The 25,823-nt window shown below is 40.8% G+C and overlaps 1 protein-coding gene across 1 annotated transcript in view; it reads left to right on the top strand.

Annotated features, from left to right (window-relative positions):
* CRADD (CASP2 and RIPK1 domain containing adaptor with death domain) overlaps positions 1 to 25,066 on the top strand; it is a 218,037-nt gene extending 192,971 nt beyond the window's left edge. Inside the window, exon 9 of the mRNA XM_059936671.1 lies at positions 24,444 to 25,066. The gene's annotated coding sequence lies outside the window, so the exon portion shown is untranslated. The remainder of the gene's footprint in view (positions 1 to 24,443) is intronic.
* Positions 25,067 to 25,823: the final 757 nt, after the last annotated feature.

Here is a 25,823-nt window from a genome sequence, read left to right on the forward strand (position 1 = left end):
ATAGATACAGTTCTGAGAAAATTCATAGTAGAGAGAAAATTCACTGTGGGGAACAGTAGTTAGGACATGAATCTTGAGCTGAGGCTTGACAGAAGTGTAAAGTCAGTGGAGAGGCTGGGAATGGGGTTTCTAGAGGAGGAAGGAATGTGCGAGAAGTGAGGATGGATAAGACAGATACTAGGAACAGTAGTGATGAGTAGGCCTCCCAACAAAATTACATCGACTGGGTAAAGTGGGGCAAGTCAGCTGACTTTTAAAACCAGGCAAGGAGTTTGGATTTTGCCTTTTAAATTACCAAGGGAACAGAAGAAGTCTTCTCAAAAGCTTTACGGTGCCAGTGTGCATTGTGAATCTCCAAAATGGAAATGTGCAGTATTTACCAAACTTAACATTGGAAGCTTTTTTTCTATGACCACCTATGAACAACTTTGGAAAGATTTGTTCTACAGACACGCTGAGGCAGAGGACACAAAACCTTGGAGTGCGCTGGGAAAAGTAGGGCTCAAAGGTACCAAAAATAACCAAGATTTTTAAAGGGCACGAACGGTATCTTGGGTGGTGTACAAATAGCATCAATTTATTCTCATCCTCACAATTCATCCTCACTGTTAGCAGCACATTAGGGGTCACTTGGAAAGAGACTCGTGGTTTTCTGGGACCTTCTTTCCCTCTTTAATGATTGATAAGTCTGTTGCATTTTTCATCATATGATTCTTGTATCCTTGCAGAATACCTTCCTGGCTTGGTGTCACACTGCATTTAGTTCAAGCGATAGGTTGCACTGCCTGTTCGTCAGCAGGTAGCGGGCACTCTCTCTGGTCATTGTCAGGTGCCAGGTGGCACCTGTCAGACAAGCAGGAAGAAACTGGTCTTGCTCCTAACAGCAGCCCCAAACCAGGAAGGCTCTGTCTGCAGCGCCCGGCCTTTTCTGTCTGTCCCCACTCTTGCCACGACTTTTTATGTCTTTGCCGTCTTCTCATTTGGGTTCTCATTTGCTTACTCTGGTCCCCACCCCCCACCACTAAGCCACTTGGTAATTGAACTTAACTTTCATTCTATTTTAAAAAAATCTGAAAATAGCTTGTTTTCCCAGTGAGGCCTCCAGCAAGACTTTAACTTTAGTTTAGCAATAGTTCCCAACCAGGAGTGTTACCACATCCCCCCAGCCTTCTACCATGTGGCATTTGGAAATGTTTGGAGGCATTTTTTGTGGGGAGTTATCACCCACCATGCATTATTGGAGGGGGGTGCTTTTACCGTGGAGTGGGCAGTGGCCAAGGATATTAGGCATCAGCAGGCAGTGTGGGCACTAGCCCTACACAGTGAAGAGCTGCCTCACCCCAAATGCCCTTAATGACCCCAGTGAGAATCACTGTGTGCTTCCCAGACTCCGGTCATTTGACTACCACTCTGATAATTTTTCATTTGTAATGCACCACCTGTGCCAATATTTTTTTTAGTTAACTCAAAAATTTTTTCTCTTTAAGCAATAGTATGTTTGAAGTAATGGGTCAGTGCTATTTTTAAAATGTGATTTAAAGTACACGTAAAAATAAATACCTAACCCCTCATACAAAATATTCTTCATTAGTGATACACATGTGAAGTTTGAGAACACTAGGCAGTGCTTATGGCTGCATACCTTTTTGGGTTTTTGGTGAGGGCATTAGCCTTACACACATTTCTCTTCTGAAATATGAAGGCCTAAGCAAGTGTTTGATGGACTCCTTAGCCCGGGCCTTATAAGGGCAAAGGCCACGTGTTTAATATCCCATAAAGGTCATTTATTTTATACAAAGAAGAAGTCTATTCCACTGGCATCCTTGACCCAAGTCAGCTGTCTCTTTGCTGGTTGCAAAGTCAAAGGATAAAAATGAGGCTCCCTTGGCATTCGCCTCCTTGGATTGTAGGCTCCGTGAAGACAGACCTGGGTCTTGTGTCCCCACCTTTCCTAAAGCAGAGTCTGACACACGCTTCGTGATTAATACAATTCTCAGTAAATGAATGAGATCATGAACAGGTGAGTGTATGCTTACCCCTCCCCCAGACAAACAATGGAGGACTGTAAATGCTGCTGTCACTGAGTCCAAAAAGTCTTGCGTATGAGTTTCTTGGGCAAGTTCTGTAAATTCTCTGTGCTTCAGTTTCATTACCTCTGAAATCAGGTTGTAAGAATACCAACCTTACAGCACTGTTATGAGGAATCAATGAGATAATGTTTGCAAAGTGCTTCAATCAGTGTCAGGCATAGAATAAATGTTATAGAGATATTTGATGACAAATGGATGGTGTCTGTCTTATATTCAGGTTTTCAGTATTTGTTGAAAGAGTGAATCAACAGATGCTGGGCCACAGTGTTCCTACACTCCAGGTCCAGATCCTCAGCTGTTCCCAGGGGCAGCAGCAGATGCTGAAACAGAACTTCCCTAGCCCTAGCCAGGAGGTCCCGCTACAGTTCTCAGCACAGGAAGAGCTCTTCCAGAACAGGTAACCTAGGGCGATAAGCCCCACCCCCTCCTCAGTCACAGGCCGCACAGAGATGCGTCCTGGTGTTTGTTTAAGGCAATGCTAGAACATGTCCGATTAACTCAATTCCTGGTCGCCTCAGCTGACTCATTCTGCAGGAACACTGCATTCACAGACAGTGAGCATAGAGGTGGGGGAGGGAGGACAAAGGAGGGAAGGCAGCGCTGGTGGAGCATCTATTAGGAGCCAGGCTCAAGGAAGGTGATTTCAAGTGCATTGTGTCATTCCATCCTCTGACAACCTTAGGAGTCAGGATTTTAGCCTTATTTCCCTTATTTTACAAGTCAGAAAACTGATGCTCAAGGAAGTTAACTAACCCAGCCAAGGTCATACATAGCAGAGTCAAAATTTGAACTCAGGCCCATACGAGTGGTTTTATAACCCCAGTATGTAGTCCAGGTACTGCCAAGGACCCCAGCATGGCTGTGTCAGCTTCATACTGAAATGTTTCCAGCCCACCTGCTGGGTTTTTGGTGTCGGTAGCTCTCTCCCCTCATTATTACAGAGAGCAAGTGGGTGATCTTCATAAAACAGATGATCTTTAATAGCTCCCGCCTGCTGCCAGCCATGGAGTCATGTGAAATAGCACAGCAGAGCTGAGGTTGCTCTTATTACCCCGTGGGATTTCGTCAAAAGCCAAAATAATCCTGGCTGAGACAGTCTGTGGGCAGGGCACGGCAAGAGATTTTGAATAGGGTATTTGTCTCATTGGCTGAAGGAAAAGTGCTCTATTCATGACCTTCTCCTGATAGTCTTTTGCATGAGAAAGTGTAGGAAAAGCCAGATTCTCAGAGAGAAGAGGCCTGTCCCCTTTCTCTGAGCAGGGAGATCCCACATCCCATCCCTAGCAAAACGATTTTAGATGAACAGTTGAAATTTTTTTCTCCCACAATTATGGGGCAGTACTAAGAAGTTGTCTTAGTATCTGAGTGTTCTCGGGAGTATTCTGGCTTTTTTTAGCCAAATGAAACCTGAGCTTCTTCTTGACGTCACTAAAAATCCTCATTGCTCTCTATCTCTACCCCAAAGCCTTCCTTCTGTCCCCACAGAGCAGACTCCAAGACTGTTTTCAAAGTGAAACGTCATTAGGCTACTCTACCCTCTGAGGGGTAATCCTCCTGCCTTTTACAGATGACTGTGACTGTATCCTGCCTACCAAACGGCTCGTCTTGTTAAATCATCCACAGGATTGGGAAATGACCTATCCTCTGAGTTTATTAATTCCAGCAAAGATGATGTGAGGTGGTTTTGGTCAACCTGAAGTTTGGGCTTCCAAGTAAAACCTTGAGGCGTTCCCTTTCCAGCCCCATGTCTATGAACTAAACAGATCTCCAACCATGGTGGCCGCCCTTGTAGGGCAGGGCTTGCCTTGGCAGGAATGGCACCAGTATTTAGGATTCACAGTGAATGCTTCAGGCACAAACCCATGCGTATGTGTCTAACTGCTGGAATCTCCAGACACAGTTGGCACCTGTGAGAACCTCTTCCCTCTCCTGTCCAGGCTGTTGGCGTCCCCTATCAAGTCACCATGGTTTCCTCTTCTTTTTAGTTCAGGAAATTTCTCTGGGCTCGGTATCTCACTTACCAGCTCAAACTTTTCTGCTCTTACCTGGATCTTTTGTTCACTCATTTAACAATTTTTTTGTAGCACCTCCTAGTGCTGAGTGCAGATGAGGGACATCAAAACAAAACAAGCATAGATACTATCCTCCTGGACCTTACAATCAGCTTGAAAAGTTACAGGCTGTGACAAGTGATAAGAAGGAAAAGATCAGCGAGCTATGGGGTCATACTGAAGGGAAGCCTCAAATGTTCCTGTGAGGACACTCTGGTTCCCCACTCTCTCCCTCAGTGCTTCAGGCCTGGTCCTGGGTTTCCTTCATTTTGTTAACCTTCCATTAGGGTGACTCAGTTGCACTATTTATTTGGCTTTTGGGTCCTTCTCTCCAAGATGACACCTCTCAAAAAGCCCCTTGGTTCTGTGAACTACAGCCAAAGATGACAGGGTGAAGGCTATCAATAATGATCTCTTTTACGAACGCTAGTCAATGGCTGTGGAAATGGGGAGTAGAAGGTCAGCATGATGCACAATGGCTTGTAACCTGGAAACATTACCATAAGTCCAATGTCCCAATTCTGTAGCAGTGGCATTGAGGTGGCATTTCTTGTGCCCTGGCCCTTCACCCTAGCTGGGCAGCATATACTGTCCTGAGTCCTGCATCCCAGGACCCCAATATTTCAGAGGAGGTGTCATATAATACTTCATTTGCCTACAGGACGTAGTTTAGGAGTGTTGTTCCATTTATTAACTAATTCAGAAAACATTTGAGCCAATGATTTTTCTCCAGGCTTAGGCATTATCTACCGCCTTCTCACTGTAGAGTCGCTAGGGGGTCATCTCACCTTCCTTTCGTGATTTCATTTCTTCCATTTTCTTTTTTTCCCTCTTTCTATGACTCATATTGGGTTTAGATATCAGACTTCCTGGCTTCCTCCTTAAATGTTCTCTTTTCTCTCCTATTTTCTGTCGTTTTGTTGTTTTCTGGAAATTTTATCAAATTTTTCATCCAACCTTTTCATTGGATTTTTTAATTTATGCTGTATTTTTTCATTTCTAAGATGTTTTTGTTTTATGGATACTCCTTTTAAAATAGCATCCTATTGCTTCATGTTTGCAAATATTCTCATAGCTGTCTGATAGTTTTCACCTTCTTTTACCTTCCAATTACTTTAATCTCTACGCTTGTAATCTCTGTTATGTTTGAGGCTTTCTTAATGTCTGGTGATCCTTGGCTGTCATTTATATTTTAAGTTAGGGCACTAAAAAGCTTAATGCTAGCTCTGTATTGCAGGTGGGGCTTGAAGACCACCAGGTCACATGCAGGGTGATGAGGCTGGGCTGTTTAATTTGATAACCCAGATGTCAGTATCTTTAGGTCTTTTCTTTCAGCTTGTAAGATGCTTTTCAGTGAAGAATCTTCTTTGTTTTATTTTTTCAATTTTAATTTTATTTTATTTATTTTTTTTATACAGCAGGTTCTTCTTACTTAACTATTTTATACATATTAGTGTACATATGTCAATCCCAATCTCCCAATTCATCCTACCACCACCCCCTGCTTTCCCCCCTTGGTGTCCATACGTTTGTTCTCTACATCTGTCTCTATTTCTGCCTTGCAAACCGGTTCTGTACTATATTCCACATATATGTGTTAATATACTATATTTGTTTTTCTCTTTCTGACTTACTTTACTCTGTATAACAGTCTCTAGGTCCATCCACGTCTCTACAAATGACCCAATTTCGTTCCTTTTTATGGCTGAGTAATATTCCGTTGTATATATGTACCACATCTTTATCCATTCATCAGTTGATAGGCATTTAGGTTACTTCCATGACCTGGCTATTGTAAATAGTGCTGCAGTGAACATTGGGGTGCATGTGTCTTTTTGAATTACGGTTTTCTCTGGGTATATGCCCAGTAGTGGGATAGCTGGGTCATATGGTAATTCTATTTTTAGTTTTTTAAGGAACCTCCATACTGTTCTCCATAGTGGCTGTATCAATTTACATTCCCACCAACAGTGCAAGAGGGCTCCCTTTTCTCCACACCCTCTCCAGCATTTGTTGTTTGTAGATTTTCTGATGATGCCCATTCTAACCGGTATGAGATGATACCTCATTGTAGTTTTGATTTTCATTTCTCTAATAATTAGTGATGTTGAGCAGCTTTTCATGTGCCTCTTGGCCATCTGTATGTCTTTGGAGAAATGTCTATTTAGGTCTTCTACCCAGTTTTTGTTGGGTTGTTTGTTTTTTTAATATTGAGCTGCATGAGCTGTTTATATATTTTGGAGATTAATCCTTTGTCCGTTGCTTCATTTGCAAATAGTTTCTCCCATTCTGAGGGTTGTCTTTTTGTCTTGTTTATAGTTTCCTTTGCTGTGCAAAAGCTTTTAAGTGTCATTAGGTCCCATTTGTTTATTTTTGTTTTTATTTCCATTACTCTAGGAGGTGGGTCAAAAAAACCTTGCTGTGATTTATGTCAAAGAGTGTTCTTCCTATGTTTTCCTCTAAGAGTTTTATAGTGTCTGGTCTTACATTTAGGTCTTTAATCTATTTGAGTTTATTTTTGTGTACGGTGTTAGGGAGTGTTCTAATTTCATTCTTTTACATGTAGCTGTCCAGTTTTCCCAGCACCACTTATTGTAGAGACTGTCTTTTCTCCATTGTATATCCTTGCCTCCTTTTTCATAGATTAGTTAACCATAGGTGTGTGGGTTTATCTTTGGGCTTTCTATCCTGTTCCATTGATCTGTATTTCTGTTTTTCTGCCAGTACCATATTGTCTTGATTACTGTAGCTTTGTAGTATAGTCTGAAGTCAGGGAGCCTGATTTCTCCAGCTCTTTTTTTCCCTCAAGATTGCTTTGGCTATTCAGGGTCTTTTGTGTCTCCATACAAATTTTAAGATTTTTTTGTTCTAGTTCTGTAAAAAATGCCATTGGTAATTTGTTAGGGATTGCATTGAATCTGTAGATTGCTTTGGGTAGTATAGTCATTTTCACAATATTGATTCTTCCAATCCAAGAACATGGTATATCTTTCCATCTGTTTGTGTCATCTTTGATTTCTTTCATCAGTGTCTTATAGTTTTCTGAGTACAGCTCTTTTACCTCCTTAGGTAGGTTTATTCCTAGGTATTTTATTCTTTTTGTTGCAATGGTGAATGGGATTGTTTCCTTAATTTCTCTTTCTGATCTTTCATTGTTAGTGTATAGGAATGTAAGAGATTTCTGTGCATTAATTTTGTATCCTGCAACTTTACCAAATTCATTGATTAGCTCTAGTAGTTTTCTTTTGGCATCTTTAGGATTTCCTATGTATAGTATCATGTCATATGCAAACAGTGACAGTTTTACTTTCTTTTTCCAATTGGTATTCCTTTTATTTCTTTTTCTTCTCTGATTGCCGTGGCTAGGACTTCCAAAACTATGTTGAATAATGGTGCCGACGGTGGACATCCTTGTCTTGTTCCTGATCTTAGAGCAAATGCTTTCCATTTTTCACCATTGAGAGTAATGTTTGTTGAGGGTTTGTTGTATATGGCCTTTATTATGTTGAGGTAGGTTCCCTCTATACCCACTTTCTAGAGAGTTTTTGTCATAAATGGGTGTTGAATTTTGTTGAAAGCTTTTTCTGCATCTATTGAGATGATCATATGGTTTTTATTCTTCAGTTTGTTAACATGGTATATCACATTGATTGATTTGCATATATTGAAGAATCCTTGCATCCCTGGGTTAAATCCCACTTGATCGTGATGTATGATCCTTTTAATGTGCTGTTGGATTCTGTTTGGTAGTATTTTGTTGAGGATTTTTTCATCTATATTCATCAGTGATATTGGTCTATAGTTTTCTTTTTTTGTAGTATCTTTGTCTGTTTCTTGTATCAGGGTGATGGGGGCCTCGTAGAATGAGTTTGGGAGTATTCCTTCCTCTGCAATTTTTTGGAAGAGTTTGAGAAGGATGGGTGTTAGCTCTTCTCTAAATGTTTGGTAGAATTCACCTGTGAAGCCATCTGGTCCTGGACTTTTGTTTGTTGGAAGATTTTTAATCACAGTTTCAATTTCATTACTTGTGATTGGTCTGTTCATATTTTCTGTTTCTTCCTGGTTCAGTCTTGGAAGGTTATACCTTTCTAAGAATTTGTCCATTTCTTCCAGGTTGTCCATTTTATTGGCATAGATTTGCCTGTAGTAGTCTCTTATGATGTATTTCTGTGGTGCCCGTTGTAACTTCTCCTTTTTCATTTCTAATTTTATTGATTTGAGTCCTCTCCCTCTTTTTCTTTGTTTTTTTTTTCTAAGATTTATTTATTGATTGATTGATTGCTATGTTGGGTCTTTGTTTCTGTGCTAGGGCTTTCTCTAGTTACGGCAAGCGGGGGCCACTCTTCATCGCGGTGCGCGGGCCTCTCACTATCGTGGCCTCTCTTGTTGCAGAGCACAGGCTCCAGATGCACAGGCTCAGTAGTTGTGGCTCACGGGCCTAGTTGCTCTGCGGCATGTGGGATCTTCCCAGACCAGGGCACGAACCCGTGTCCCCTGCATTAGCAGGCAGATTCTCATCCACTGCGCCACCAGGGAAGCCCACCCTCTCTTTCTTGATGAGTCTGGCTAAAGGTTTATCAATTTTGTTTATCTTCTCAAAGAACCAGCTTTTAGTTTTATTGATCTTTGCTACTGTTTTCTTTGTTTCTGTTTCATTTATTTCTGCTCTGATCTTTATGATTTCTTTCCTTCTACTGACTTTGGGTTTTGTTTGTTCTTCTTCCTCTAGTTCCTTTAGGTGTAAAGTTAGATTGTTTATTTGAGATTTTTCTTGTTTCTTGAGGTAGGATTGTATTGGTATAATCTTCCCTCTTAGAACTGCTTTTGCTGCATCCCATTGGTTTTGGATCATCTTGTTTTCATTGTCATTTGTCTCTAGGTATTGTTTGATTTCCTCTTTGATTTCTTCAGTGATCTCTTGGTTATTTAGTAACATATTGTTTATCCTCCATGTGTTCGTGTTTTTTACATTTTTTTCCCTGTAATTGATTTCTAATCTCATAGCGTTGTGGTTGGAAAAGATGCTTGAAATGATTTCAACTTTCTTAAATTCACTGAGGCTTGATTTGTGACCCAAGATGTGATATATCCTGGAGAATGTTCTGTGTGCACTTGAGAAGAAAGGGTCTGGAATGTCCTGTAAATATCAATTAAATCTATCTGGTCTATTGTGTCATTTAAAGCTTGTGTTTCCTTATGAATTTTCTGTCTGGATGATCTGTCCATTGGTGTAAGTGAGGTGTTAAAGTCCCTCACTATTACTGTGTTACTGTCAGTTTCCTCTTTTATAGCTGTTAGCAGTTGCCTTATGTATTGAGGTCCTTCTATGTTGGGTGCATATATATTTACAATTGTTATATCTTCTTGGATTGATCCCTTGATCATTATGTAGTATCCTTCCTTGTCTCTTGTAACGTTCTTTATTTTAAAGTGTATTTTATCTGATATGAGTATTGCTACTCCAGCTTTCTTTTGATTTCCATTTGCATGGAATATCTTCTTCCATCTCCTCACTTTCAGTCTGTATGTGTCCCTAGGTCTGAAGTGGGTCTTTTGTACACAGCATATATACAGGTCTTGTTTTTGTATCCATTCAGCAAGCCTGTGTCTTTTGGTTGGAGCATTTAAACCATTTACATTTAAGGTAATTATCGATATGTATGTTCCTATTACCATTTTGTTAATTGTTTTGGGTTTGTTTTTGTAGGTCCTTTTCTTCTCTTGTGTTTCCCACTTAGAGAAGTTCCTTTAGCATTTGTTGTAGAGCTGGTTTGGTGGTGCTGAATTCTCTTAGCTTTTGCTTATCTATAAAGCTTTTGATTTCTCTGTTGAATCTGAATGAGATCCTTGCCGATAGAGTAATCTTTGTTGTAGGTGCTTCCCTTTCATCACTTTAAATATATCGTGCCACTCCCTTCTGGCTTGTAGAGTTTCTGCTGAGAAATCAGCTGTTAACCTTATGGGAGTTCCCTTGTATGTTATTTGTCATTTTTCCCTTGCTGCTTTCAATAATTTTTCTTTGTCTTTAGTTTTTTTCAGTTTGATTACTGTGTGTCTCAGCATGTTTCTTCTTGGGTTTATCCTGCCTGGGACTCTCTGAGCTTCCTTGACTTGGGTGGCTGTTTCCTTTCTCATGTTAGGGAAGTTTTTGACTATAATCTCTTTCAGTATTTTCTCGGATCCTTTCTCTCTCTTCTCCTTCTGGGACCCCTATCATGCAAGTTGGTGTGTTTAATGTTGTCCCAGAGGTCTCTTAGGCTATCTTCATTTCTATTCATTTTTTTTCTTTAGTCTGTTCCACAACAGTGAATTCCACCATTCTGTCTTCCAGGTCACTTATCCGTTCTTCTGCCTCAGTTATTCTGCTATTGATTCCTTCTAGTGTATTTTTCATTTCAGTTATTGTATTGTTCATCTCTGTTTGTTTGTTCTTTAATTCTTCTAGGTCTTTGTTAAACATTTCTTGCATCTTCTTGGTCTTTGCCTCCATTCTTTTTCTGAGGTCTTGGATCATCTTCACTGTCATTATTCTGAATTCTTTTTCTGGGAGGTTGCCTATCTCCACTTCATTTAGTTGTTTTTCTGGGGTTTTATCTTGTTCCTTCATCTGGTACATAGTCCTCTGCCTTTTCATTTTGTCTGTCTTTCTGTGCATGTGATTTTCATTCCACAGGCTGCAGGATTGTAGCTCTTCTTGCTTCTACTGTCTGCCCTCTTGAGAAGAGTCTTCTAATAATCCTGCATTGTATTCTGAAAACCATGTGATGGAAGAGGGCCAGGAGCTTTAGGGGGAGGGTTTCAATATTTAGTATTTAATCCTTCTGCTTTCAAAATGGTTATTGCCCTCAGCTATACCATGTGTCCTCATCTCAGAGACCTTCTGTTTTTACTTTCTCTAGAACCCCCATTTTCTGCTGAGGTAGAAGAATTTGTCACCTGGTTGCACAAAGTAAGAAAGAGGATTTGGGATGGAGGTCTAGCTGCCCCATAGACTTCTGTCCTTTCCTTTTTCCCTGAATCATAAACCCGTGATGCTTCTCATTCTTGAGCCTTTGGGGTTCTATATGTATTGGAAAATGGGCTATGACTTAGCTTGCTCACTTAGGACATAGCTTCCCTGGGTCTGCTAGGTCAGTTGTCTTTCCTTCTTCTGTTTTCTAATTTGCAACATTTTGTGGCTATCATTTTGTCTCCCGTTCTCTTTTCCCTCTTAGGTTTATGTCTTTACAAAAAAAAATCCCTTCATGTCAATTAGTGGGAATCCAGAGAAAAGTACAGAAAAATATGTATGTTTGGTTTCTTATATTTAAAGTGCTTTATACTCTTCCTTCACATATATTTTACTGAGAAAATGTTCCAGGATGTTATTTGCTCTCTTAGTGGTTACTTTTTAAAAGTAAGGAAGGTAAGGATGCTACAGCAATAATTTTGGAGACATTTTAGAGCATTTCTTACTGAGACAGTACTTTTGAACCAATTGTTGTAGATATGTTGTTCAGATTGCCCTGACCTTAATTCACAAAGACAAAAATGTCTATTTTAGATTGGGGGAATGAGGTAAATTGTGAAGATAAGTGAGGGGATGTGAAGGGAATGAGGTAAACTGTGAATACTCATGGTGGAGCAACACTAAAGAATAAAGCCCTGGGCCAGGTTGAGCTGGAGATGATGTTTTACCAGTAAAGTCAGGAAGCATGCCTGGAAGTAGAATCCAAATGGTTTTTGATGGGGAGCCCAGAGACAAACATCAATGGTCTAGTTCAAAGGGCAAGGCAGAGACACAGTGTTGGAAAGTTGAAAGGGACAATAGCTCAGAATCAAAACTGAGGACAGCAAAAGAGGGCTGGACAATCCCGCTCTTATGAAATGCCATTAGGGTGGTTTGTGTGTATGGGAAAGATTTAAAAGAATAATATCCAGTGTTGTTAAAGTTATGAAGAAGTAGGCATTCTCATATACTCTTGGAGTGTATATATTTGTATAGCCTTTATGGAGAGTAATTGGTAATTATATTGAATATATTAAAATTTAAAATGTGGATTTACTGTTACTCAGTGATTCCATCCCTAGGATAATGATTCTATAGGAAAGACCAAAAAATTAACATACAAGGATGGATGTTCATTATATCATTGCCTGTAATAAGAAAAATTGAAACAACCAAAAAAACATTAATAGAAGATTGTTTAAATTCATGATGCTGCATACCCAAATATAACTAGTCTTCATAAAGTGCTGCATTCAAAAGAAAGTAATTTAGTATCTTTCAAAGAACATTGAAAGAGGTCTAATTTGTAACCCACAACTCCATTTAACAGTTTATCTCTGTTATACAGCCTTATCATCGAATACTTGTAGCACCCATATGTCAGACAAAGGAAATCAGGTCAATTAATATATACTGACACAGAACAATATCTAAAATATGCTGTTCAATTTTTTAAATGTTATAAAATAAAATATGTAACATGACCTTATTTATGTTTATATAAAGGCTTCCAGCTTCAAGTAATGGCAAGTAGTTTGTATCAGACAAAACATCCTACTGATAATAATTATAAACTCTGCTTATGTATCTACTTCAAGGCACTAGAGAAGGACCAAAATCAGGCACAAACAGGAGGCGAGATAGCTCACATTTAACTGGCTTTTCCCCTGCAGACATTCACTAGTCTGCAGAACACAGACTTATTGTACTAAATAGTTAGAGGCCAGACTACAAGGCTGCCAGAGCAACTGGAAATTGAAGGGAGCAGGGAAATTCCCGAAGGTTAGGAGTGATGGTTGGGAGGAGCCCCCAGATCTATGTACAAAATCTTCTCAAATGCTTGGCTGACTCTTCAACTGCAGAGGCACAGGGCAAGTCTCCAAGGAGCAGAGCAGAAAACAACAGCTGGATGGCTGAAAGAAGTGAGCAGAGACTTCAGCAGTTGCCTGGTACTGGGCAGACAGAGTTTGAAGTTAAAATCTACCAAATTAGAGGGGCTTGGCAAATATGTCTTGCATTTCTGTGATATGCCAGAAGCATCATGCCTTAGATATAAGGACCATATCTCAGGACTGTGAGCTAAGGACTATGAGCCTAAGACTAAGAATAAAATTGAAATATAACTAGCCTAACAAAATGGAGAAACAAGCCTGCAGAAGAGTAATGTTATCTGCAAGAAATTTAGCTGCCTTCTGGAGCAAAACCCCAATACTCATCAGAGGAAGATAACAGAATTTAGATCATCTGCAGTATGTCATTTACAGTGTCCAGTGTACAGTAACAATTACCAGACACACAAAGAAGCAGAAAAATGTGACCCATAATAAAGACACCAGGGCTTCCCTGGTGGCGCAGTGGTTGAGAATCTGCCTGCCAATGCAGGGGACACAGGTTCGAGCCCTGGTCTGGGAAGATCCCACATGCCGCGGAGCAACTGGGCCCGTGAGCCACAACTACTGAGCCTGCGCGTCTGGAGCCTGTGCTCCACAACAAGAGAGGCCGCGATAATGAGAGGCCCGCGCACCGCGATGAAGAGTGGCCCCCACTTGCCGCAACTAGAGAAAGCCCTCACACAGAAATGAAGACCCAACACAGCCAAAAATAAATAAATAAATAAATAAATAAACCCAAAGTTTAAATAAATGAATACAAATAAAGATACCAAAAAACAAAAATAAAATAAAAGGAGACCCACAGACAAAGCAGATGTTGAAATTAGTATATAAAGACTTTAAAATTACTATTATAAATATGTTAAATAATTTACACAAAAGTGGATATAATACGTGAAGACATGGGGATTTGGGGAAAGATATGAAAATGCTGGAAAAAAAAAAGATATGGAAATTGCAGAACTGAAAAATACAATATCTCAAATAAAGAATACAATACCTGAAAAAACATTGGGTGTGATTAACATCAGTTTGGAGATGGCAGAAGGAAAGATCAGGGAACCTGAAGAAAAGTCAACAAAAATCACCAAACTGAAAAGAGAAAAAAAAAAAAACTTGAAAAAAAAATGAACAGAGCCTCAGTTACCTATAGGAAAATAAGCAATCTAACATATGTGTTATTCAGAAGGAGAGGAGAGAACTAATGGGGCAAAAAATATTTAAGGAACTTTTGGCTGAAGTTTTCCAAATTTGCTTAATAATATCAGTCCATAAGTCTAAGAAACCCAGTAAACCCCAGAGGAAAAAACATAAAAGAAATTCATATCAAGGCACATCATTGTGTTAAATGGCTGAAAAGTAAGGATAAAGAAAAATATCTCAAAAACAGCCAAATAAAAGACACAACATATACATAAAAATAAAGATAGAATGACTGAAGATTGTTCATCAGAAATAACAAATAGGGAATTGTTGAGGCAGGACTCCCCACACCCTCTTCTCAGCACAACAGTAAGTCACAGGAGCTCTATTCCAGGGAGGCGTGGGGGGGGGGGGCCAGGTCTCACTTCCCCCATTATGTCCTAGAATTCCTACTCAGCAGGGTTTTTTTTCATCTGGATCTTCTATATTTCTTTTCTCTCAAAATTTTTTTCTTTGATTTTTCTGCTCTATGTTTAGGGAAAAATACTTTGATTTGGTCTTGCAAATCACTACTTCTCTTTTCAGTTGTATCTATTCTGTAATTCATCTCCAACACTGAGTTTTAGAATTTGTTCATCATTATTTTTAATTTTTAAGATGTCTTTCTTTTTCTCTGATTGCTGCTTTTTCTATGGCAGCTGACTCTTGTTTAATGGATGTGATATCCATTGTATCTCAGGTACTAAATAAAATATTTTCAAGGCTTCTTACATTTGCTCATTCCTCAGATGTCAGTTTGTTGCCAAAAACCTTGGCTCCCTGTTCACCAATGCTGAATAGAAATATGGAGACAGAGATCTGGAGGAAAAGAAATAGAGAGGCTTTTTTATTTCTCTGCCAGGCAAAGGGAAGACACAGCAGGCTAGCGCCTCAAGAACTGTGCCCCTGTCTCCTGAGGAATTACAGGGGTCTTATAGGTGGAACTCGCAGTCCAGGGTAGGTGATAAGGATCAAAGTAGTGAAGGTCTTGCGTTCTTCTTCTTCTTGCAGTATTTTAAAGTCACTGCTGGAGTCAGGCAGCCCGGTAATTGGGTCTGGCAGCCCGGTAATTGAGTCCTTTTGTCTGTGGGTTATCGGCCTATGACCTTCTTTATGAAATGCAAACAGCTACAAGGGGTGATTTGCTACAAGAAAGTGTAGGGAGAGTAAATACCAGGTGCAGGATGTAAATTACACAGAATTAGGGGGTAATAGGTGCAGAATGTAATTTACATCAAGTTGCGGGGCGGGGTGGGGGGGGTGGGTGACAGGTTAACTTTGTGAAGGACAAATCTAGTTACAGACACTACAGATTAGTAACAGTTAAAATAAAACTAAGATTGATTAACTCTTTCAGGACGGTTTATGTTTCTTCTCTAGCCTGTTCACTGTTCCCTTTATTTTCCCTGTTATCAGGAGAGGAAAAAAACCTCATTTCTATTTTTGTTGCAACAAATTCTTTACTGGTTCAGCTTTTAGTCTATGAGTTTGGTTCAAAGGTCTGATGGTTCTGGATTGCTCATTTTCAGATTCTCTGGGGGCTCCTCCTCCCTTTGCCAGACCCCCCACGCTGGAGATCCTGATGTGGGGCTCAGACTTTCACTTCTGTGGGAGAACTTATGTGGTATAATTATTTTCCAGGGTGGGTCGCCCACCCGTTGTGCATGGTATTTGATTTTATCACTATTGCGCCCCTCCTATTGTCTTGCTGTAGCTTCTTGTCTTTGGATATAGGGTATCCTTTTGGTAGATTCCAGCATCTTTTTGTTGATGGTTGTTCAGCAGTTAGTTGTGATTTGGGTGTTTCAGTAAGAAGAGGTGAGGTCACATCCTTCTATTCCGCCATCTTGTCTCCCCCTGTGGGTTGTTCATTTCCATATGTACATTTATCAGTATTTGTAGCTATATCATTTCCTGAGCAATTGTTACGGTTCTCTTCCAACACCCCTTACCAGGCATGCCCCTGGAATGTGATGACTGACTGACAGATGTGTTGTCCCCAAGGTTTATGGGCAGGGGGATGGGCCAGCAGGGTGGAGGCATTCCTCAAACAAGCAAGTAGGGAAAGTTACCCCTTGGAGCACCTCAGAGGATTTCACACCTGCTCAAGTTGCCTTTCCTTACTTAACAATTCAGTAATATCTGGGCCATGCCCTACTCTTCTGTCTGGCCCCATCCATATTCTAGGAGGCCCCCATGGCTGGTTCTTTACTAAGAGCCTGAGGGCAAACACCATAACTAGCTCCTCAGTGTGCAACTTGGGGGACACTGGCCTGGCAGTGCTTCAACTCCTCGGTCGACATCCCATAATACACTTCTCTCCTGCTGACCTTGAGTTTGTTTTCCTCTTAGGAAAACCAGTGTATTCATATTTAATAGTCACTATTGAACATCCACTTTGTGCCAGGAGCTATACAAGGAAGAGAGGATACAATAATGGATAAGACAGATGATGACTTGTTCTGATGAAGTTTACAGGCTAGAGAATTATTCATCCAGCAGCCCCTTCCTTCAGCTGTGTTTCTCATCTCTCTGTTATTTCTGCCAGTCTGCTGCTACTCAGAACTTCTTTAGTTTCTATTCAACTGGCATTTTCTAGGACTTAGTCTTACCTAGGACTAGGACTTAGTCTTATGTTATGCATCTCATTTCCCGAGGGTTTGGGAGGAAGGAGAAGTAGCCGTCTTGGCTCAGTCCATGATCTTGAACTAACCAGCTTTTTTATTTTCTTCAAGTAGAAGAGGGATGGCAGTTGGAGTTCAGATGTACTCTATGACCCAGGAGCAAAATAGGTAGCTGCCACACCCCGAAGAAAGGCTTTGAATACACTTTTTCTTACACTGGCTCTGGCTGTGGAACTGGTGTCTCTTTGGAGATGAGGGGGAAAAAATTACAGAATTCTAGACCAATTCTAATGTTAGGGAACAAGCCTAGGATGAGACTATGCAGCTCCCTGTTTTGCTTTCCGATTCTGCTTCTTCTAACATTCTTCATGATCATCTTAACAACTGTGAGTTTAAGAATATGACTGAAAAAGTGCCAATTTGGGAGCATAAGAACAGAATATTTGACCCCCTCATGATCCACCATATAGTCCTGACACACACACCCCATCACCACCCAAGGAACGCTTCTGAAGAAGAAACTTTTGCTGACACTATTCAAGTATTGCTTTACTCCCTGATGTTTGGAGACCAACCAGACAGGTGGAGTCTTCGGGTCTTCTTTGGAACCCAAAAATCTCTTTATGCCTTTCAATTGCTCCTGTAGCTTTGACAGAAAACCTTATTTTCAACTAGAATTGTTATTTATTCTAGTTGACCTTTGTTGATAAGTCCCCTTTCCCCTACTGGTTTTGGGAGATTTATTTTTGTTAGAATCAAACTGAGTGATAGGCTGCCTTCTCAGAAATAAAGACAAACACCTCACTAGGAGACTTGTTTAGCTACCCTTAGGCAAACACCAAATTGAATATTTAGCAATTCCTTTTTTTTTGAAGCTGGAAGGAGGGGGAGATGGTCCAAGGAAGCCAACTCCCAGTTCCAAGAAAGTAGAGACAGTATATGTGTACTTTTCTTTAGATGATTATCATTTTTAACCAACAGCTGCATGGTCAACCTCTAATACCTCTGTGACCACATCAAGGTGACAAAGTCAACCAAACCTCCGTTGACTGTCTGCCACAAAGCAACAGATTTTGTCTTCTGGTGATGATTTGATGAAGCACCCTTGCAGGGAGGAAGTGAAAAGGGATGCAGACAACGCTTTTTTGGCAGCAACAATATTTCTGTGGCTGGTTTCTTTTAACACAAAAGAGATCATGGCTGATAGATATGTCAGAGCTTCTTAGAGACGTGTCCTATTTTATGTGTGTTTTGCAGCACTCAAAAAAAAAAAAAGTAAATTGGCCTTTTGTAGCTTCCAAGAAAACGTCCCTCTTCTTTTTGTTTGTTGCACATCTAAATCCCAGAATCATCTAGGAAAAGGGAGGGGATGAAGATTTGGCTTCCTCACTACCAACGTCATATTCCATCCCACATACCCAGACACTGGCACGTGCAGAAGAGAAGGTACTGTTTGTCTTACTGGATCTCAGTTTGGACATTTGATTTAAGTAGAGAAACCTTGTGTCATAGCCAGTATGTATTGCATAAAGTTGCCCCTGAGACTAATCATCAGAAACTGGATAAATAGAACTGTGTGTTCAGATAAAATGGCTCCTTGGGAGATTATCCCAGAGTGATATGAGAACTCTGTACCCTATACCAAAGAAGTGGGTGATTTTAAAATATATGCGTATATAGTATTTGTATATATGTATATACCTATGTGTATATATACACATATATGTATGTATGTACACACAGTCACCTAAGTTTGTGTACAGAAGTTTGACTGCTTTGTTTTTGTACACACACACACACACACCCATACCTAAATTTGTGTAGAGAGGTATAACTGTTTTCAGAACTTTCTTAGATACAGCATGAGTATAATGTCTGTTTATACCTCTTCCTTCTAGTAACTCTCCTTTTTTTCTTCTTAATCATCTTTAAAATAAATTTGGCCTCTTTCTGAGTTTTTGAACCTTTTAGTACCTACATATAAATCAACTGATCAACTTCTGAAGACTGCTTTTTAGGGAAGGAGAAGGCAGGTACAGAAAGATGGGAACAAATTTCATGGGGCCTTTGGCTCAATTCTGAGAATCCAAATTTAGGGGACAAAGAAAATGTCAGACTGGCCTTCGTGGTTTGCCCTCCGTTCTTTTGCTTCATAGAGGTCCTCTCAGTCTTTGGAATTAATATCCACCAATCTCAGGGGACTGTATAATTGAGTAAAAACAGTTACACCCAAAGTGGCAACAGTAAGAGACTTAGAATTAATACATCTTTGGGGCCAAAATATTCAGCTTAATTGAGTATAATTTGATAAACCCTGGGTATAATTTAAGTAGGCATATGGACACAGAAGGGAAAAAATAAAGTTCTCCAATTATGAAGAAGGGATTCACCCTATGGTACACACTAGAACTAAAATTATGAGGGTGAATTTGGAGACAAAATAGAAACCCCTACTTAAGTTCCAGAGATTTCTTTAGACTTGTCTCTTATTTCTACACACAGACTTATTCAGTGATCTTAAATGTCTATGAAATCTAGTATAGATTTCTATATTTGGCTTCTACTGAAAGAAAAATTTCAAACCTTAAAACTTTTGACATTTAAAATGTGAACATTATTTAGCCTTAATAAAGAGGGAAATTCTGCCATTTGCAACAATATGGATGTACCTTGAAGACATTACACTAAGTGAGATAAGCCAGTCACAGAAGGACAAATGCTGAATTATTCCACTTACATAAGGTATCTAAAGTAGTCAAACTTACAGAAACAGAGAATACAATAGTGGTGTCAGGGGCTGGGAGGAGGGGGATATGGGAAGATGTTGTTCACTGGGTATAAAGTTTCAGTTATGCTAGATGAATGCATTCTAGAGATCTGTTACACAACTTAGTGCATATAGTTAGCAAGACTGTATCGTGCACTACAAAATTTGTTAAGTGCACACTTAGATGGGTAGATCTTGTGTTAAGTGTTCTTACCTAGAAAAAACAAACAAGCAAAAACAACAACAAAAAACCCCAGAGGGACACAAGGAAACCTTGGGAGGTGTTGTGCTGGAAGTGTCTGTTACCTTGATTCTCATGACGGTATCACAGGTGTGTGCATATGTCCAAACTTATCAAAATGTACACATTAAATATATGCAGTTCTTTGTGTATCAATTCTGTCTCTAATAAAGCTGTTAAAAATTGATACTTGAACAAAAGGAAAAAAATTAGTTACATATGAGGTATGATTATCAATATAAAACTAGATTTCCTTCCATTTGTTTATTCACCAAGCATTTATTGAGAGACGGCTCTGTGCCAGGCACTGCACTAGGCACTGAGGATTCAAAGACTAGTAAGAAATAGTCCGTTCCTGGCCTCACGGAGCAAGGGGAGGTCAGACAAGGCCTCATATCAGGATGAGGAAGTATAATGAGTGCTGCTGAGCACTGGGGCAGAGCAGGGGCGGGGTGGGGGGCAGAAAGAGAAGAGTATGGGTTTGCTCTAGAAGGAATCACAGAGGCCTCTCCACAGGGCTTCTCAAAACACGGCAGCTGGCTTTCCCCGGAGCAAAGGATCCAAGAGAGAGAGAGAGACCAAGACAGAAGCCACAGAGTCTCTTACAACTAGTTCAGAAGTTACATACCATCACTCATGCCTTATTCTCTTGGTCACACCCATCAACCCTGTACAGTGTGGGAGGGGACTCCAAAAGGGTATGAACACCAGGAATTTGGGGGCTCACGGGGGACTGTCTGGGAGACTAGCTACCTCAGTTCCTAGAAAGAGTCAAAGAAGACAGTACTGCTTTTTATTAACTGAGCCACCATCCAGTAATCCCCATTAAGGTTTTGATTAAAAGTGAATAAAAGCACATGCCTTAGGTCTTGAGGTCTAAAGAAAACCTCTTACTTCTTCCTGAATCTAAATCTTGGGATCTTAGTACCCTCTAGAAGGATGCATGGAGGAAAGATGACAAAATGACAGAGAAAATAAGGTGACTAATAACTTACCTTCTTAGGCACTTACATAGAGGAGGTGGAGAGTCAGCAAGAGGGCTGAGTCCACTTGCCCACCCAACTGTATATAATAGAAAAGAAAGAGAACCACTCCTAGGGATGGCAACCCTGCCCCCAATTGCAGTTGTCCCTTTGTATCCACAAGGGATTGGTTCCAGGACTCTGCAGATACCAAAATGCCTGGATGCTTGGGTTCCTTATGTAAAATGGTGTGTGTTTGCATATAACCTCCTATATACTTTAAATCATCTCTACATTGCTTATAATACCAAATACAATGTAAATGCTGTGTAAACAATTGCTGGCGAGTGGCAAAGTCAAGTTTTGCTTTTTGCAACTTTATGAAATTTATCTCCAAATATTTTTGGTCCACGGTTGGTTGAATCTGCAGACATGGAACCCATGGATACAGAGGGCTGACTGTACAACGTTCTGTTTCTGGTCCCGGACACTGATCAGTCAGATTAGCAACTCCTTTTCCCTTGGGTTGGTGGCAGGGAGGCTAGGAAAAAGCAAGATGGCAGGGAGGAAGGAGTAGAAAATTCCTTTTGCCTGTACTGAAGGTATTGTCATCCCTGTTTTTCCTATGAGAAAACTGAGATGTGGAAAGGTTAATTGAAGTTTAGTGAGGCCTAATTCTAAGAAACCATGAATGAAAATCTCAACTTTTAAATTCAGCCATAGTGGTCACATCAGGTCAAAGGTACCATAATTGCTGCTGAACTTGTGATGTACTCCAAAAATTTTTTTTGGCATTTCTTCTAGGTTATACATTAAAATAACTAAAGACACACATTCAAGAAATAGAAACACAGAGGGAACTTTGAATCATTTATTGCTGCCTATTCTTTGCAGAGGTAAGGAGACTGACATCTCAAGAGTTAATGGTTGGGAATGGAGGCCAGGTCTTTTATACCCCAGTCTCGTGCTTTCCCTCTGTGGCACTGTGATGGGGTTCCTGAATATATGCTTCTCCTGACATTCGTTGGAATCTTCCTCTTCCCCAACTGTATGAGGCAGGAGAATGTGGTAGAAAGAGCACTGGTCTTAGAAGCCCCAGGTTAAGTCCCAGCTCCATCTTGTGTAAGCTTGTGTGATCTGGGCACACTCTCCTCAGTTTCTTCTTCTAAAAAATTGGTATAAAAATATTTGCCAACCTCTCAGGATAGTTGTAAGGATGAAAGGAGATACTAGTTGTGAAAAATCTCTGTAGGCTCCAGGTACTGGGCAAAGGTAAAGAATCAGTTTTGGGAAATCTAAATCTATGCAGTTTCCAACTGCCAAACTAAGATGGCCATGCCCCCAGCTTCTTATATTTTGCTTCCTCTAGAATTTTTTGACTCTCAACTTTTGCACGTTGCACCCCTTCCTCTTTGTATGATTTTATTTCCACTGATGGTGGTCCAGCTGAATCCTGGACCCAGCGTCCAGAGAGGTCAGTGACTCAATTCTGGACCCAGCGTCCAGATGAGGTCATCCGTCATGTGGGATGGTTTTCCCCTCCCCAAGGCCACGAGAATGAGCAGAGTGTGTGAGTACTGCTTTGCAGGGAAGAAAGCAAACAGTCCTATCATTTAATAGGAGTCTTAAAAGTTTTAGCTGCTTTAGTGAGTATGGACATTGAGACTGGATGGCAACTGCTCCTACTAACGGTGGAGATTTATTATCCCAGAAAATCATTTCAGTCTGTGGCGATTCCACAGAGACCATTGTATGATCATGGGTATAATTAATAGCAGAACTGTTTGGGAAGGGCATCAACATTTATGCAGTGCCTCCCACACCCAAGGCAGAGAGTGAGGTGTGTGAGGTTGGTGTCGTTCTTGCTTTGCAGAGGAGAAAGCTGAAGTTCAGAGAGGTTAGGTAGTTGTTCCAAGGTCCCAAGCTTGTAAATGGTAGAGTCAAGACTTGAATCCAGGTCTTTGCACTTTCTGTAGTGCAGACACCAGGGAGAGTCTGATGCATTTTGAATCATTTACCTGTGTTTGAAAATGAGAGACTGTGTGGGGAGATACTATAATTAAAATAGTTTAACCAGTTGCCCATAGTTTGGAAACTTTGGAGAAAGAGAGGTTAAAATGTAGATTAAACATGGAAAATAAAAACCCCATGCTTCTCCTACCTCTGGACACCAGACATGGATACACTTTTAATAACAGCTCTCTTTCAGACACTGCCATCAGGAGGAGACTTCAACACTAGGGCCGCTGATGAGTGGAGGGTACAGAAGGTCACAACAAAATACAGAGGGCCTAAAACAAGGATTTAAAGGTGTGTCAGTCTGGCAAGAAGAAATTAAGTGAAACTCAGGAAGTTCTCAAATACATAGAAAGAGATTTTGTTTCACAGCTTCTATAAACAAACCCCAAAATACGTGGACTTCTAGGAAACAGAAAAGTTATCAAATTGCCAAGGTGTTAATGGTCAGTTCTTGATATTGTTAGAGCACAGTCTGACTTGCACACCTGACTGAAATGTTTTCCTTAACAAGCATACACTTTCTCGCTAGTGATTCTTAATATTTCTGCTACAAGGCAACTCATACTTTTGGTAGTCTGATCACTCTGGTCAGAAAAATAAAACTTATTGAGCACATACTAGGTGCCTGGCTATGACCTAGGTACAGAGGATACAAATGAAAACAGAATATATGCTTTCATGGAGTTTTTAGCCTGATGGGGAAAGCAGTTAAGTCAACAAGGAATTATAACATGTGCATTATGATAAGAGCTCGGTGAAGGTAGGACAGGGTGCTTGTGGAAATGCAATAGAAGGGGAGCTACCTCAGTCTTAGAAGGTCATTGAAAGCTTCCTAGAAAAAGTGCCATCTAAGCTGAGACCCCAAGGATGAGTAGGAGTTGATGGGAGTGGATTAGTCACGGTTCTCCTGAGAAGGAGAACCCACAGGAGGTATACAGAGATGTATATAAGAGGGGAGTTATTATAGGAATTGGCTAACACAGTTATGGAGGCCTAAAAGTCCCACAATCTATGGTCTGCAAGGTGGAGAACCAGGAAAGCCAGTGGTGTACTTCAGTCTGAGTCCAAAAGCCTGAGACCCAGGGGAGCCAGTGGTGGAAGTCCCAGTCTGAAGCTAGATGTCCCGGCTCAAGCAGACAGCAAATTCACCCTTCCTCTATCTTTTTATCCTATTCAGACCTTCAGCCGATTGGAAGGTACCCACCTGCATTGGTGAGGGAGATCTTTACTCAGTCTACTGAGTCAAATGATAATCTCTTCCAGAAACACTCTCACAGACACACCCAGAAATAATATTTTACCATTTATTCCTTAGCCCAGTTAAGCTGACACATAAAATTAACCATCACAGGGGGTATATATTCAAAGCAGATGGAGGAACATGTGCAAAGGGGTAGAAGTGAGAAAATAGAATGTGTTTGGGGAACTGAAAGAGATGCAGTTTGGCTGGAGTATTGAGAGTAGAGATGGCTGGAGAGATGGGCAGGGGGCTAAGCTTGCCATGCAGGTTAAAGAGTTAGGATTTTCCTAGGAAAAACTGGAAACCATCGAAGGGATTTAAGTGTGAGGCTAAAATGATCATGCTTGTGTTCTAGAAAGATCATTATTCTGTATGTATGTGTTTCAGAAAGACCTAAACGGTGATTTGGAGCGTGAGACTCAGGATGGGGGACAAGACCAGAAGCAGGATAACCAATAGGTGATAATTGTCGTCATCCAGGCCGGAGATGGGCACGGTCTAGTCCACGTCACACCGTTAGAGGTGGAGAGACTGGAGAGATCCAAGAGCTTCTTCAGGAGTGAACTGAATCCACAGAACCTTGACCCTGATTAAACATGAGAAATGAAACAGGGAAGCAGTCAAGGATGGCTCCCAGGTTTCCGGGAGGTATGGATGGGATTGCCAGCTCCTGAACTAGAACACTGCTGAAGGAGCAGGTTTCAGAGAGGTGTGGGTGAGTTCCATTTTGGGAATTGCTGGGGGAGTGTGCAGGACATCCAAGTGGAGCTATTCAATACAGAGGAGGAACCATGTGTTGGAATCTCAGGAGAGAAATCTGAATGAGTTTTGGATTTGGGAGTCATTGGTAAGTGGATGGCCCTTGAATGCAAGGCTGAAATCACATTGGCAAGGCTAGCTCCAGCATCCTGTCTTCAAAGAGGATCTGGAAGCTCCCATTTTTTCTTGATTTTCTTGATCAGACCATGTACATATAATTAAAACACAATATCCATTCTTATGTCACTTTATGCTTTTGAAAGTAGTTGCCGTGTGTCCCTAGGACTGTTGGGTGAGGTACACAGAGAGAAACGATGCACATTTTATATATGTCCGAGGTCATAAAGTGCCACGCACTGAGAGAGCTCAGGGCTCTTTTCACTACCCTGTATAGTCATTGAGGCCACCTGTCCTGACACTGCATAAAGAATACCCTCAATTCACAGACAGCCATGACAGGACTGAAATTCATGATGACCCATAAGACACCTAAGAGAAGCAAGGGGACAGCCTCTCTACCAGGCTCAGTGGATTTTAGCTTCTGCTGCCCTCACCCCATCACCCTTGTCCACCCTGTGTTGACCTCAGCACAGTTTCACACTGCCCCTGTCTGCCCACAGCAGGTCTGTGAGGAAGGTCCACGGCTCCATGGCTCCTAAGTCCCTGGACACTTGGCCATTCACCATTTGTAAGAGGTGGCCCAACGAGCACCCAAACGCTCAAAGGCAGAACCAGAGTGATGCGATAACACGGAGAGAGGTCTGGTAGGCTGGGAATGGGAGAAGGAGGAAGTTTTCCTGATGATCCAGGAAATCATAGTATGTGGAGAAGAGATTAAAAGGTCATGTGGGTTTGGGGCTTTGTTTTGGTTTTGTTTCTGAGCAGTGGAATTCTCTTTCCTCAAAGAATTCTTGAACCAGACTCCAATATATCAAATGGTTTAAAAAAAAAAAAAAAAAGGAACTGCTCCGATAGAAGCAGGAGCCCTGGGACCTGAGCCAGCCTCCT

The sequence above is a fragment of the Balaenoptera ricei genome, chromosome 10 (assembly GCF_028023285.1).
Source record: "Balaenoptera ricei isolate mBalRic1 chromosome 10, mBalRic1.hap2, whole genome shotgun sequence".
NCBI classification, from domain to species: Eukaryota; Metazoa; Chordata; class Mammalia; order Artiodactyla; family Balaenopteridae; genus Balaenoptera; species Balaenoptera ricei.